Source organism: Neovison vison, chromosome X (assembly GCF_020171115.1).
Source record: "Neovison vison isolate M4711 chromosome X, ASM_NN_V1, whole genome shotgun sequence".
In the NCBI taxonomy this organism is placed as follows: domain Eukaryota; kingdom Metazoa; phylum Chordata; class Mammalia; order Carnivora; family Mustelidae; genus Neogale; species Neogale vison.
Window position 1 is genome coordinate 56667503 of NC_058105.1, and position 16571 is coordinate 56684073.

At 37.1% G+C, this 16571-nt stretch overlaps 1 protein-coding gene and 1 non-coding gene across 2 annotated transcripts in view; both read right to left on the reverse strand.

Moving 5' to 3' along the window:
- DACH2 (dachshund family transcription factor 2) overlaps positions 1 to 16571 on the reverse strand; it is an 874111-nt gene that overhangs the window by 208409 nt on the left and 649131 nt on the right. The window lies entirely within an intron of this gene.
- Positions 6069 to 6148, reverse strand: LOC122897854. Its single transcript, XR_006382684.1, has one exon. It is a non-coding gene; the product is annotated as a small nucleolar RNA SNORD55/SNORD39 (small nucleolar RNA).

The following is a 16571-nucleotide window of genomic DNA, read 5'->3' on the forward strand; positions in this document are numbered from 1 at the left end:
CAGTTGATAAACAATTAGAAACATATTATGGTGTGTTCACAAACCAAAAATGTATTTTTGAGACTTTAGAAAACATTAGCAAATGTTATTCTTTTTTTTCCTTATGCTGTGTCTTTTATTCCTATGAGTTACTCATTCCATTACTGGAAGCCTGTATCTCACTTTCTCCTTCACATATGTTGCCCATCCCCTGACAACCATTATTTATTCTTTTTATAGGTCTGATTCTGCTTTTTGTTCACTTACTCATTTTTTAGATTCTACATGAGAGTGAAATCATATGTTTTTTCTCAGTCTGACTTATTTCACTTATCATAATAGCCTCTAGGTTCATCCATATTGCCACAAATGGCAGGATCTCATCCTTTTTATGGCTATGTAATGTTCCATTGTAATATTCCTTAGCTAAATCAGTGCCATTTTATCCACAATTTACCTCAAATGAATCCATTAACCAATATATATAGTGTGACAATGACAAGCCCTCAAAAAGAAGTCTTAGGTTATCAGTTCTGATATTCTGTGATAGCAAAACAATAATACACTAAAATTTCTAGGGACAGTTTTAGAAAAAAATAATCTGATTTGGTGGACCCAAAATATTATATGTATTAGTACACTAGTTCATCATACTATTTAATGTATGCAGTAATATAATTCCAAAGAAAATCAGAGCACATTAATATTTTCATCAGAATTTTTTAAATTGAGATGTGCCTTTTAAAGGAATTTACTGAGCATTTAATTTTTTTTTTCATTCAATAGGTCTTAATTCTTTCATACAGGATTATGTTTGTGAGATTCATTTGTGTTGTAGGGAATAATTAATAGTTAATTTGTTTAATTTTATTGCTGTATTGTATTCCATTATATGATTATGCCATTATGTACCCATTCTTCAGATGATAAACAGCTATGAAAATTTTTGTATGTGTATCCTTTTTTTTCCAATTTATTTATTTTCAGAAAAACAGTATTCATTATTTTTTCACCACACCCAGTGCTCCATGCAAGCCGTGCCCTCTATAATACCCACCACCTGGTACCCCAACCTCCCACCCCCCCGCCACTTCAAACTCCTCAGACTGTTTTTCAGAGTCCATAGTCTCTCATGGTTCACCACCCCTTCCAATTTACCCAAATTCCCTACTCCTCTCTAACGCCCCTTGTCCTCCATGCTATTTGTTATGCTCCACAAATAAATGAAACTATACGATAATTGACTCTCTCTGCTTGACTTATCTCACTCAGCATAATCTCTTCCAGTCCCATCCATGTTGCTACAAAAGTTGGGTATTCATCCTTTCTGATGGAGGCATAATACTCCATAGTGTATATGGGCCACATCTTCCTTATCCATTCATCCGTGGAAGGGCATCTTGGTTCTTTCCATAGTTTGGCGACTGTGGCCATTGCTGCTATAAACATTGGGGTACAGATGGCCCTTCTTTTCACGGCATCTGTGTCTTTGGGGTAAATACCCAGGAGTGCAATGGCAGGGTCATAGGGAAGCTCTATTTTTAATTTCTTGAGGAATCTCCACACTGTTCTCCAAAGAGGCTGCACCAACTTGCATTCCCACCAACAGTGGAAGAGGGTTCCCCTTTCTCCACATCCTCTCCAACACATGTTGTTTCCTGTTTTGTTAATTTTGGCCATTCTAACTGGTGTAAGGTGATATCTCAATGTGGTTTTAATTTGAATCTCCCTGAGGGCTAATGATGATGAACATTTTTTCATGTGTCTGATAGCCATTTGTATGTCTTGATTGGAGAAGTGTCTGTTCATATCTTCTGCCCATTTTTTGATGTGTTTGTCTGTTTCATGTGGGTTGAGTTTGAGGAGTTCATTATAGATCCTGGATATCAACCTTTTGTCTGTACTGTCATTTGCAAATATCTTCTCCCATTCCGTGGGTTGCCTCTTTGTTTTATTGACTGTTTCCTTTGCTGTGCAGAAGCTTTTGATTTTGATGAAGTCCCAGAAGTTTATTTAAGGAGACTAATGTTCCGAGTTTATAATGGAATTCAGAGACTAAGTTACAGTATAAACAATTTTGATTTATAGACAGTTTTTTTCTATAAATACATTATTACATAATTTTATATATTTTTTCCTTTTTTATTTCTTTTTCTTTTAATTTATTTATTTTCAGAAAAACCGTATTCATTATTTTTTCACCACACCCAGTGCTCCATGCAAGCCGTGCCCCCTACAATACCCACCACCTGGTACCCCAACCTCCCACCCCCCCGCCACTTTAAACCCCTAAGATTGTTTTTCAGAGTCCATAGTCTCTCATGGTTCACCTCCCCTTCCAATTTACCCAAAAGGACATACCCTCCCCAATGTCCATAACCCTACCCCCCTTCTCCCAACCCCCCTCCCCCCAGCAACCCACAGTTTGTTTCGTGAGATTAAGAGTCACTTATGGTTTGTCTCCCTCCCTATCCCATCTTATTTCATGGATTCTTCTCCTACCCACTTAAGCCCCCATGTTGCATCACCACTTCCTCATATCAGGGAGATCATATGATAATTGTTGTTCTCCGATTGATTTATTTCGCTAAGCATGATACGCTCTAGTTCCATCCATGTTGTCGCAAATGGCAAGATTTCGTTTCTTTTGATGGCTGCATAGTATTCCATTGTGTTCCAAAGTAACTGATTTGTAATTTGTGCAGTGTCATTCCTAAGCCAGCATCTTGATCCATTCCTCTGTTGATGGACATCTAGGTTCTTTCCATAGTTTGGCTATTGTGGACATTGCTGCTATAAACATTCGGGTGCACGTGCCCCTTTGGATCACTACGTTTGTATCTTTAGGGTAAATTCCCAGTAGTGCAATTGCTGGGTCATAGGGCAGTTCTATTTTCAACATTTTGAGGAACCTCCATGCTGTTTTCCAGAGTGGTTGCACCAGCTTGCATTCCCACCAACAGTGTAGGAGGGTTCCCCTTTCTCCGCATCCTCGCCAGCATCTGTCATTTCCTGACTTGTTGATTTCAGCCATTCTGACTGGTGTGAGGTGATATCTCATTGTGGTTTTGATTTGTATTTCCCTGATGCCGAGTGATATGGAGCACTTTTTCATGTGTCTGTTGGCCATCTGGATGTCTTCTTTGCAGAAACGTCTGTTCATGTCCTCTGCCCATTTCTTGATTGGATTAGTGTCCAAAATCTATAAAGAACTTAGCAAACTCAACACCCAAAGAACAAATAATCCAATCATAATTTTTATATTTTTAAGTTACAAAGACATCTGATTTAAGAACTACAGCACCTAGTTTTATTGTTATGTATTTCAACATCTATCATGATTGCAGTTATTATTGACTAGATAGTAGACTCATAGAACATTAATATATATCATTCCAACCTCCCAACTGATGATTAAATTCCCACTGAAAGGTCAGCCATCCTCGTTCTGCCTCCCTTAAGTCTCAGTTTCCCTTTATGTAAAATGATGGAGTTGAGCTGGATGATCTCACAGGTACATTCCAGCTCTGACATTCTATAATTCTGTAAGTTGTTTCTAAAATTAAATATTTATTTTCAAATAAGTAGTGTGAAAAAAAAAAACAAGAAGTTAAACACAAAATTTTGGGGAGTGCTTACCTTTGGTGGAGAGGCAGAAGTATAGGAAAAGGGATGGACACATAAATAGATGCAAGGTTTTGATAATGTTTTATTTCTTGAGTTACATGGTATGTTCACTAAAAATTATTACTATACTTTATAGCTTACATATGTGTTACCTATTTTTTATACTGGAAATATTTTTAAAATTATAATAAAGGGAAAAATACATACAATAGCCTTTGGATACTCCATTGGGTCCTAAGAAGCAAATTATGTAATAGTACATTGTGTTACATGAGTATGTAGAGCAAGACTTCTTTAAGCAAATACTGATGGGATAGGAGTAGATGATGTGTCCAGATTCTGAGAGTGTACAAAACTAACTTGAAACTGCAATTTCTTTATGAGATAGAAATCTTGTACTTTCAAATAAGACAAACCTAAATCCAGAAAAGTAACTGATTTGTAATTTGTGCAGTGTCATTCCTAAGCCAGCAAAGATAAACACTGAACACCCAAAATATTTCTGCTGAAACTGATACTATTTATCCTCAATTAGCTCAACATCTTAATGAGTAAACTTGATTTATATTGAACATCACTGTAGTATTGTTTTATACTGAACATCATTCTAGTCTGCTCTTTTGACCATTTAGCTGTAAAAGATGAAAAACAACCACACAGGGGCACCTTGGTGGCTCACTCAGTTAAGTGTTGAGTTAAGCCAAGGCTTTGGCTCAGGTCATGATTTCATGGTTTGTGGGACTGAGGCCCACAACTGGCTCCATGCTGAGTGGGGACAGTCTGAAGATAGTCTCTATTTGCCCCTCCCCCCACTTGCATACATTCTGTACACTCAAATAAATAAATCTTTAAAAAATACATATACACCTGCAAAAATCAGTTCAAGATAGAACAAGTTCAACGATGGAGCCTTTACAACCTTCTTTTCTGATGGAACACATGGACATTTACAATGAATTGTGACTTTCAAAGTTGACAGATGAGATTGTGTCTAGTAGGGATGAGTGATTTCGCTCTCTCTCTTTTTTTAATATTTCAGGGGATGTTCTGTCTTTTTTTAAAGATTTTACTTATTTATTTAACAGAGAGATAGAGGGAGAGAGGTCATGTAGGCAGAGCAGCAGGCAGGGGGAGAGGGATAATCAGGCTCTCGGAAGAGAAAGGAGCCTGATGCGGGGTTTGATCCCAGGACCCTGGTATCATGACCGGAGTGGAAGGCAGCCACTTAACTGACTAAGCCACCCAGGAACCCCGGTTTCTCTTTTGAGAGTATGTAAAGGTGACTTTTAAATAACAGTAATAAATTATGCCCTCTGAATGCATACGTAAAAATGGACCAATGATGAATTTTGGCTGTCACTGAGAGTGCAAAGAAAAAAGCAGAAGGTCGCAAGAAGTCTTTACAGTTCTGGGGAAATTTATAAGGAACAAAATGATTCAAATATTCTTCCACTTTTTGTGTCAATATTAATAAGCTAAAACTAGCTAAAATGGTATTTCTAAGTTAATGTATTTTTCCTAATACAATGCACAGATTTTAACAGATAAGCTAATGTGGAATATAGCTGATCCTAATTGAATTAGAAACTATCACGTATATACAACTAGGATCATTGAGAACAGTGGTGCTAGAAAATAATTCCATCTGTTTCTATGTTTTTTTAATTTTTTTTTAATTTTTAAATTTTTTTTTTTTAGAGATTTATTGAGAGAGATCACAAGCAGGCAGAGAGGCAGGCAGAGAGAGAGGAGGAAGCAGGCTCCCTGCTGAGCAGAGAGCCCGACGCGGGGCTTGATCCCAGGACTCCGAGTTCATGACCTGAGCCGAAGGAATCTTATCCAACCCATTTTATACTCATATAGTATATATGAAATAGTTTGTCACTGTACTAAATAAAATTCAATTATGTCACTAAAAATTAAACATTCAATGCAAGTGAATATGCATTAAACATTTGGATTATGAGGCTGTTACTATTCACATCTTTAATACGTCTTTTTGAAAACACCCTATTCCCATTTTTGTTACTACCAATTCTATCTACACCAAATGGCTAAATAGCATTGACTCCACAACTTAACCACAATAAGGGGTGAATGAAAATATGCTGGTTAGTTTGGTCATCACAATATTGTCCATACTCTATTCTTTCATGTTATACATAAGAAGAGAAACAGATTCTAATTTGTGCTTATAGTAGCAGTATATTTCAGCTGAAATTTCTTTTTTTTAAAGATTTATTTATTTATTTATTTATTTGGCAGAGACAAGTATTTGACAAGTGGGCAGACAGGCAGGCAGAGAGAGAGGAAGAGAAGCAGGCTTCCTGGTGAGCAGAGAGCCTGATGTGGGGCTCAATGCCAGGAGCCTGGGATCGTGACCTGAGCTGAAGGCAGAGGATTTAACCCACTGAGCCACCTAGCGCCCCTCAGCTGAAATTTCTTAAATGATCTTTTTTCCCCACATGCTCAGATCTCCAAGGTTGGCTCCCCCATTGCACATTCAGGAGTTTACAGCATTACCAAGGTATCATCACCAACTAAATGATCATTTGTTGTTGTTATTTTTCTTTTTTTAATTTAAATTTGATTAGCCAACCTATAGTACATCATTAGTTTCATATGTAGTTGTCAATAATTCATCAGTTGCCTATAACAACCAGTGTTCTTCACATCGTGTTAAAAGATAATTTTTTAGATGGACAAAACTGAGATTCACACAGATGAGAATTAAAATCATACCATCAATTAGTGGCTGAACTGCTAAAACCTGCTTCTCTTCATCAGTCAGAAAGATATACAGAAAGGTGTGTTCACACTAGGACACAGGACCAGGATAGGGATCAAGCTCCAATTGGAAACTAGGGTAGATTTTATAGGGGATATGAAGGGGGCACCTCTCCTGTGAGAGAAAAACAATCTCCATTCCTTTTTTTAAGTTTTTTTTTATTATTATTAACACATAATGTATTATTTTCTTCAGGGGTACAGGTTTGTGAAACATCAGTCTTACATAATTCATGCACTCACCATAGCACATACCATCCCCAATGTTCATATCCAGCCACCCTATCCCTCTTCCCCAGCCCCCAGCAACCCTCAGTTTGTTTCCTGAGATTAAGCATCTCTTATGCTTTGTCTCCCTCCCTGGTCCCATCTTGTCCATATCCATTCTTAAAATAAGTGATCACATCTAACATTTGATTTTCAGAGCATGACATCGTGAGAGAATGATATAAAATTTCTTTGAAACAAAAAGGTCCATGTAATCTGTGTAAATATTACAATTTTCGGAAAATCTTTCTCCTTTTCCTCCCACACACATTTCCCATAATTAAGTTAAAAATTAAGTAAAAGATGGGCACAGGTCCTAATTTACTCTATCTATACACTATCCAAGGTTACTAAATAACCATTACACATACTGGGAGTTTATAATAAAAATGTCTAGTATTCTGTACAACATTTTTAACTTTTGAAAGTGCTTTTGAGCCATTATTCCATTTTATCTTCACAATAGTTCTGTAAGTATCTCCAGGGAAAACACTATCTTATTATCCTTAACATTAGTGTCACAGAGAAGGCAATCAATAAATGTTTATTGAATGACCACATGAATTAAAGGAAAAAAGAATAGATAGGGTGGATCTATACATGAGTAAACATAACACTTATGTTACTTATTTTTAGGGTATTTTTGACAATATATCTATAATGTCTCTCAAAATCTATATTTGTACTGATGTCTTAAATGGCTAAAAGTATAATCTCACACTTATACTTCCTTAGTATTAGAGTTTTAAAGTTGTTTCCCTTCTGTCTTACATTGAGTTCTTATCTTTAGGACTCTCCTAATTCAGTATAGTTTGTATAACTAAATTCAACTAAGCCTGATGAGATTCCCCGAGTATTTCCACAAATAGTTGAAAAAAATGTAGATATGCCTAGGCTTTTTCTTTAATTGTTTATTTTATAGACTATTCTAATCTGGCATTTCTGTATTTTATTTTATTTGAGCTTTTTTATATTTGCTATCATGACTTTCCACAGATTCCCAATGACTCCATTCCAGCCATTACTTGAATTTTGCTTGTGGTATATCTAGGCTTTTATTGGCTTGGTTTATGTTGTTTCAATTTCTTCTAGCTTTATATCTACTAACCAACACCCACTACTGCCCTCTTTCATTTATCCCAACACATGATATCAAAAACTATTAGCAACATATAAAAATATCTTATACTCAAAAGGAAGAGTTAAGATAGTAGACCCTATTCTTTTTTTTTATTTATTTTTTATTTATTTTTTTTTAGTAGACCCTATTCTTGCATCATCACTTGAACACAGCTAGGTAAATATCAAATTATTCTGAACAGCCAATAAATTGATCTTAGGACTGACAGAATTAACTTCAAAATTAGAGGGAGATAAGGTATCATATCATTAAAGATAGTAGATGTGGAGATGTGATTTGGGGGAGAAAAGGATCTCAGATGCTGCAGATGGGAGGAAGCCCTGGTCACAGAAAGAGGCAAGGAAAAAAAAAGAGACAGAGTTAGAGAAATATCAGTGCACAGGGGATTTGCACAGGAGATCACACAGGGGAGACAATTCCCCAAAGCCACTGACTGTGAAAACAAGAGGTTGATTATCATGAGTTTTTATGGGCAGCAGACCACAAAAACAGGAGTCTTAGAAGTCTGCACCATGGCTGACATTGAGCCTTCTGGGCACAGCACTGCTCCTGTGGAGGAGGGCAGAGGCCCAGGAGCAGATGTTTTCATTAGAGACTCCCCTGGGAGGTACTGGGAGAGACAGCTCCCCCTTCTATGAGTGTATTTGGGAAAGATAGTATTGCCTCTCAGGAAAAAAAGAATGGATGGGCACCATTGTGCTACCCCACCCCTTAAGTTTAGGAGTAGAGACACCTGAGGAGGGCTGCTAACCTGCACTCAGACATTTTGCTATGCTTTACTCTAAACTCAACTCCTGCACACTGGTGCAACTGCCCTTCTGGAATAAACTGGCACCAGCTCCAGTGTGGCAAGTCCCTCTCCTAGAAGGCCAGCATGGATCCTCACTGCACCAGGTCCCTAAAGCTTGGTGTTTTGAAACTCAGTCTGTGTTTCTGAGATAAAACACAGGTGTACAGTGATGCAAGGTGGGCAGATGGCCCAGACATAAAAAGGGTGAAGGCAGGGATCTAAGATGTATGTGGGAAACATGAGTAAAGATTATTTAATCTTCTATGAGGGCTTTCTGGACAGTGGACAAAAGCAAAAGATGAGGGAGAGGGCTGGTGTGATTTTTCTCTCCCACCCATCAGCACAGACTGACTTCAGTGAGCAGAACAGCACCAGAAGAGAACAGTGGAGTTTGCCCCATCTGTGCACTGCAGGTGTTTCTTTACTAGGGCAAGTGTGAGAACCAAAGCAACAAGCCCCTATCCCAGAAGAACAGCACAAACACCCTGCACACATGAAGTCTACTGACCACAGTGAAACACAGCATCAGAGTGCACACAGCATACACCAGAGACACTTCTTGAAGTACTGGGTACTGGACAATATATGGCCTCTTCTTAATAAAGTCATTAATCTCAGAAGCATGAAACATAACATACTTTCCTAACACAGAGAATAAGACAGAAACCTAGAAAAATATCAAGGGAGGAATCATCCCAAAGGAAAGATCAATAAAAGGTCATCACCAGGGATCTAATTAAAATAGATATAATATTTGTGATCCAGAATTTAAATCAGCAATCTTAAGATTATTAGCTGGCTTGAGAAAAGCATTCAGGATAAAAGAAAAAATGCTATAACTAAGGTGAAACTGACTAGATGTAATGACCATAAGGATGGAAGGAGAAGAGAAAAGAATAACTGATATAGATTATAGGATTAGGCAAAATACTGAAAAGAAGATGGAAAGAAAAATATTAGATCCTGAATGTAGACTTAGAGAAGTCAATGACTCCATAAAGATTAATAGCATTTAGATCATAGGAATCTCAGAAGTAGAAGAGAGGGAAAAAGAAGTAGAAGGTTTAGTTGAACAAAATGTAGCAAAAAACAAATCCCTAATATGGGGAAGGAAACAAATATTCCAATCCAGGAGGAAGAGAGAACTCCCATCAAAATCAAGAAAACAGGACAACATCAAGAATATCATATTAAAACCTGCAAAATACAGAGATAAGGAAAAACTCCTAAAAGCAGCAAAAGAAAAGACATACCTAAATTACAAGGGAACACAATTAAATTACCAGTAGATCTTTCCACAGAAACTTGGCAGGCAAGAAGAAAGTGGCATGATATATTCAACACGCTGAATGGCGAAAATATGCAGACAAGAATATTCTCTCCTACAAGGCTGTCATTCATAATAGAAAAAGAAATAAGGAGTTTCCCAGGCAAACAAAATCTGAAGAAGTTCATGATTATTAAATCAGCACGTCAAGAAATATTAAAGGTAGCCCTTTGAGTGATAAAGACCAAAAGCAACAAGGACAAGAAAAGAACAGAGAAAATCTCCAGAAAAACCAACTTTACAGGTAATACAGTGACAATAAATTCATATCTATCAACAATCACTCTGAGAGTAAATAGACTTAATCTTTCAATCAAAAGATGTAGGGTATCAGAATGGGGAAAAAAAAGAACAATCTATATGCCATAATAGACTCATATTAGACCCAAAGACACCAACAGATTGAAAGTGAGGGAAGGGAAAACCATTTTTCATGCAAATGGACCTCAAAAGAAACCTGAAGTACCAATACTTATGTCAGACAAACTATATTTTAAATCAAAGACTGTAATAGGAGATGAAGAAGGGCACTATATCAAAATAAAGGGATATATCCAACAAGATCTAACCATTGTAAATGTGTATGCTCTCAACTTGGGAGCACCCAAATATATAAAACTAATAAAAAACATAAAGAAATGCATTGATAATAATACAATAATAGTAGCTCTTTAACATCACACTTACTTCAATGGGCAGATCATCTAAAAAGGAAATCAACAAGGAAACAAGTGCTTGGAATCACATGCTTGACCAGATAGTCGTAACAGATGTGTTAAGAATACTTCATCCTAAAGTGGCAGAATACACATTATTTCAGAGTGCACATTATCCAGAATAGATCACATATTGGGTCACAAATCAGGCCTCAAGATATAAAAAAAGATTGAGACCATGACATGCATATTTCCAATCACAATGTTATGAACATGAAGTCAGGCTTGAGAAAAAAAAAAATTTGGAAAGACCACAAATAAATGGAGGGTAGGGAACATCTTACTAAAGAATGAGTGGGTTAACCAGGAAGTAAAGAAGAAATTTTAAAAGGACATGGACATAAGTTAAAGTGAAAACTAATGGTACACAACCTTTGGAATGCAGCAAAAGTGGTCCTAATAGGAAGGATATAGCAATACAGTTCTACCCCAAGAAGCAAGAAAAGTCTGAAAATGCAACCTTAGACTTAAAGGAGCTAGGAAAAGAACAACAAATGAAGCCTAAATCCAGCAGAAGGAGGGAAATAATAAAGATTAGAGCAGAAATAAAGATGTAGAAAAAAACCACTAGAACATATCAGTGAAACTAATTCTTTGAAAGAATTAATAAAATTGATTAACCCATAGCTAGACTTGTCAAAAGAGAGAGAGAGAGAGAGAGAGAGAGAGAAAGGACACAAATAAATAAAATCACAAAAGAGAGAAGAGAGATCACAACCAACACCACAGAAATACAAACAATTATAAGAGAAATTATGAAAAATTATATGTCAATGAATTGGATAATTTGGAAGAAATGGACAAATTCCTAGAAACATACAAACTACCAAAGCTGAAACAGGAACACATAGAAGAATTAGGCAGACCCATAACCAGCAAAGAAATTGAATCAGTAATCACAAACCTCCCAACAACCAAAAGGCCAAGGACAGATGGATTTACAGGGGAATTCTATCAAAAAATTAAAGAGTTATTGTCTATTCTTCTCAAATAGAAAGAAAACTTTCATTGGAGAAGTGGAGACATATGGCTATCAGACACATGAAAAAATGTTCATCATCACTAGCCATCAGGGAGATTCAAATTAAAACCACATTGAGATACCACCTTACACGAGGTAGAATGGCCAAAACTAGCAAGACGGGAAACAACATGTGTTGGAGAGGATGTGGAGAAAGGGGAACCCTCTTACACTGTTAGTGGGAATGCAAGTTGGTGCAGCCACTTTGGAGAACAGTGTGGAGATTCCTCAAGAAATTAAAAATAGAGCTTCCCTATGACCCTGCAATTGCACTCCTGGGTATTTACCCCAAAGACACAGATGTCGTGAAAAGAAGGGCCATCTGTACCCCAATGTTTATAGCAGCAATGGCCACAGTCGCCAAACTATGGAAAGAACCAAGATGCCCTTCCATGGATGAATGGATAAGGAAGATGTGGTCCATATACACTATGGAGTATTATGCCTCCATCAGAAAGGATGAATACCCAACTTTTGTAGCAACATGGACGGGACTGGAAGAGATTATTCTGAGTGAAATAAGTCAAGCAGACAGAGTCAATTATCATATGGTTTCACTTATTTGTGGAGCATAACAAATAACATGGAGGACAAGGGGAGTCAGAGAGGAGAAGGGAGTTGGGGGAAACTGGAAGGGGAGGTGAACCATGTGAGACTATGGACTCTGAAAAATAATCTGAGGGTTTTGAAGGTGCAGGGGGTGGGAGGTTGGGGTAACCAGGTGGTGGGTACTAGAGAGGGCACGGATTGCATGGAGCACTGGGTGTGGTGCAAAAACAAGGAATACTGTTATGCTGAAAATAAAAAAGAAAGAAAGAAAGAAAGAAAGAAAGAAAGAAAGAAAGAAAACTTTCAAACTCATTCTAAGAGAATAGCATTATCGTGATTCCAAAACCAGAAAAAGACCCCACTAAAAAGTAGAAGTACAGGCCAATATCCAGGATGAATATAAATGCAAAAATTATTAAAAAATACTAGGAAATCAAATCTTAACTGTAAATTAAAAGATTAATTCACCATGATTAATTAGGATTTATTGTTGGGCTGCAAGGATGGTTCAATATGTGTAAATCAATCAATATGATACATCACGTTAATAAAACAAAGGATAAAAATCATATGATCCTCTCAATAGATGCAGAAGAAGAATTTGAAAACATACAGCATCCATTGTTGATGAAAACCCAAACAAGTAGGGATAGAGGGAATATATGCAACACCATAAAGGCCATATACAAGAGACCCACAGCTAATATCCTTATTGGGGAAATATTGAGAGCTTCTCCTTTATGGTCAAGAAGAAGACAGGCATGTCCACTTTCACCAATGCTATTTAACAAAGTACTGGAAGTCTGAGCCTCAGCAATCAAACAAAAAAAAGAAATAAAAGGCATCCAAATCCAGACTATGGAAAGAACCAAGATGCCCTTCAATGGATGAATGGATAAGGAAGATGTGGTCCATATGCACTATGGAGTATTATGCCTCCATCAGAAAGGATGAATACCCAACTTTTGTAGCAACATGGACAGGACTGGAAGAGATTATGCTGAGTGAAATAAGTCAAGCAGAGAGAGTCAATTATCATATGGTTTCACTTATTTGTGGAGCATAAAAAATAGCATGGAGGACAAGGGGCGTTAGAGAGGAGTAGGGAATTTGGGCAAATTGGAAGGGGAGGTGAACCATGAAAGACTATGGATTCTGAAAAACAATCTGAGGGGTTTGAAGTGGCGGGGGGGTGGGAGGTTGGGGTACCAGGTGGTGGGTATTATAGAGGGCACGGCTTGCATGGAGCACTGGGTGTGGTGAAAAAATAATGAATAATGTTTTTCTGAAAATAAATAAATTTAAAAAAAAGGCATCCAAATCAGCAAGGAAGAAGTCAAAGTTTCTTTTTTCCTTCCTTCCTTCCTTCCTTCTTTCCTTCCATTTTCTTTCTTTCTTTCTTTCTTATTTACATTAGTGAGAGAGAGAGAGAAAAAACACACAAGCAAAAGGGGATGAAGGAGAGGGAGAAATAAACGAAGTAGATTTCATATTGAATGCAAAGGCTGGCACAGAGCTTGATCTCCCTATCCTGAGGTCATGGCCTGAGCTGAAATCAAGAGTTGGTCACTTAACAAATAGAGCCACCCATGAGCCCCTCAAATTTCAATTATTTACAGATAACATGTTACTCTACCAACAAATTGTTAAAACTGATACACGAATTCAGTAATGTCACAGGATACAAAGTCAGTATACAGAAATCTGTTGCATTTCTATACACCTATAATGAAGCAGCAGAAAGAGATTTCAAGGAATCCATCCCATGTACAATTGCATCAAAACACATAGAATACTTAGGAATACATCTAACTACAGAGGTAAAAGATCTGTACCTTAAAAACTACAAAATATTTATAAAAGAAATTGGAAATGACACAAAGAAATGGAAAAATGTCCCATGTTCATGGATTGGAAGAATATTGTTAAAATGGCTACACTTCCCAAAGCAATCTATGCATTTATTGTAATACCTGGGGCGCCTGGGTGGCTCAGTGGTTTAAGCCTCTGCCTTCAGCTCAGGTCATGATCTCAGGGTCCTGGGATCGAGCCCCATGTCGGGCTCTCTGCTCAGCAGTGAGCCTGCTTCCCCTTTTCTCTCTCTCTGCCTGTCTCTTTGCCTACTTGTGATCTCTCTCTATCAAATAAATAACCTATAAAAAGTCATTTAAAAAAACAACAAAATATTTATAAAAGAAATTGGAAATGACACAAAGAAATGGAAAAACCTCCCATGTTCATGGATTGGAAGAATATTGTTAAAATGGCTACACTTCCCAAAGCAATCTATACATTTATTGTAATACCTATCAGAATACTACCAGTATTTTTCACAGAACTCTAACAAATAATCATAAACTTTGTATGGAACCACAAAAGACCTCAAACAGTCAAAGCAATCTTGAAAAAGAGAAACAAATCTGGAGGAAAAACAAGGTATATTACAAGCTGTAGTCATCAAGACAGTATAGTACTGGCACAAAAAAAGATACACAGATTAATGGAACAGAAAAGAAAATCCACAAATTGACCAACAATTCTATGGTTAACTAATCTCTGACATACCAGAAAGGAATATCCAATGGAAAAAAGATAGTCTCTTTAACAAATGGTGTTTGGAAAACTGGGCAGCCACAAGAATGAAACTGGACTTCTTACACAATGCATAAATTGAATTCAATATGGATGAAAGACTTAAATGTGAGACATGAAACTATCAAAATCTTGAGGCAGCAACCTGTTTGACATAGGCTATGGCAATGTCTTACTAGACACATTGTAGAAGGCCAGGGAAACAAAAGCAAAAATGAACTATTGGGAGTTCATTAAAATAGATTTTGCATAGCAAATGCAACAATTAAGAAAGCTTAAAGGTATTGGAAGAGATTTTGCTGAGTGGAAGAGATTTTGCTGAGTGAAATAAGTCAAGCAGGGAAAGTCGATTATCATATGGTTTTGCGTATTTGTGCAACATAAGGAATAACACAGAGGACATAGGGAGATGGAGAGGAGAAGTGAATTGGGGGAAACTGGAGGTGGAGATAAACCATGAGAGACTGTGGACTCTGAGATACAAACAGAGGGTTTTGAAGGGGAGGGGGTAGGAAGTTGGATGAGCCTGCTGGTGGGTATTGCATGGAGCACTGGGTGTGCTGCATAAACAAAGAATTCTGGAACACTGAAAAGAAATTTTAAAAATAAATAAATAAAAATTTAAAAATAATAAGAATGAAAGTATAGATTGCTCTGGGAAGTATGGACATTTTAACAATGTTTATTCTTCCAAGCCATGAACATGAAATGGTCTTCCATCATTTTGGGTCTTCTTCAGTTCCTTTCATGAGTGTTCTGTGATTCTCTAATTTCCCTTTTATAGATTCCTTGTAGTGTATAAGAAAGTAACTGATTTCTATGCATTGATTCTGTATCCTGACACATTACGGAACTGCTGTATGAGTTCTAGTAGTTTGGGGGTGGAGTCTTTTGGGTTTTCCATATAAAGTATCATGTCATCTGCAAAGAGAGAGAGAGAGAGAAAGAGAGAGAGAGAGTTTGACCTCTCCTTTTCCAATTTGAATACTATTTATTTCTTTTTTTTCTGATTGCTATTGCTAGGACTTCCAGAACTATTTTGAACAGTGGTGAGAGTGGGCATCCTTGTCATGTACCTGAGAGCGGGAAGGCTCTCAGCTTTTCCACATTGAAAATTATATTAGCTGTGGGTTTTTCATAGATGGATTTTATGAAGTTGAGTAATGTTCCCTCTATCCCTGTACTCTGAAGAGTTTTAATCAGGAACAGATGCTGTAGTTTGTCAAATGCTTTTTCTGCATCAATTGAGAGGACCATGGGTTCTTCTCTCTCTTATTGATTTTTTTTTCTATCACATTGATTGATCTTCAAATGTTGAACCACCCTTGCATTTCAGGAATAAATTCCACTGGGTCATGGTGGATAACTATTTAATATACTATTGTTGGATCCTATTAGCTAGGATCTTGTTGAGAATCTTGGCATCCATATTCATCAGGGATATTGGTCTGAAATTCTTTTTGGTGGGATCTTTGCCGGGCTTGGGGACCAAGGGAATGCTGGCTTCATAGAAAGAGTCTGGAAGTTTTCTTTCTGTTTCTATTTTTTGAAGCAACTTCAGGAGAATAGGTAATATTTCCTCTTTGAATGTTTGGTAAAATCCCCCAGGAAATACATCAGTTCTGGGACTTTGGTTTTGGGGGAGGTTTTTGATCACTGCTTCAATCTCGTTACTAGATATTGGTCTATTCAGGTTGTCAATTTCTTCCTGTTTCAGTCTTGGAAGTTTATCGGTTTCCAGGAATACATCCATTTCTTCTATGTTGCTTAAAGTA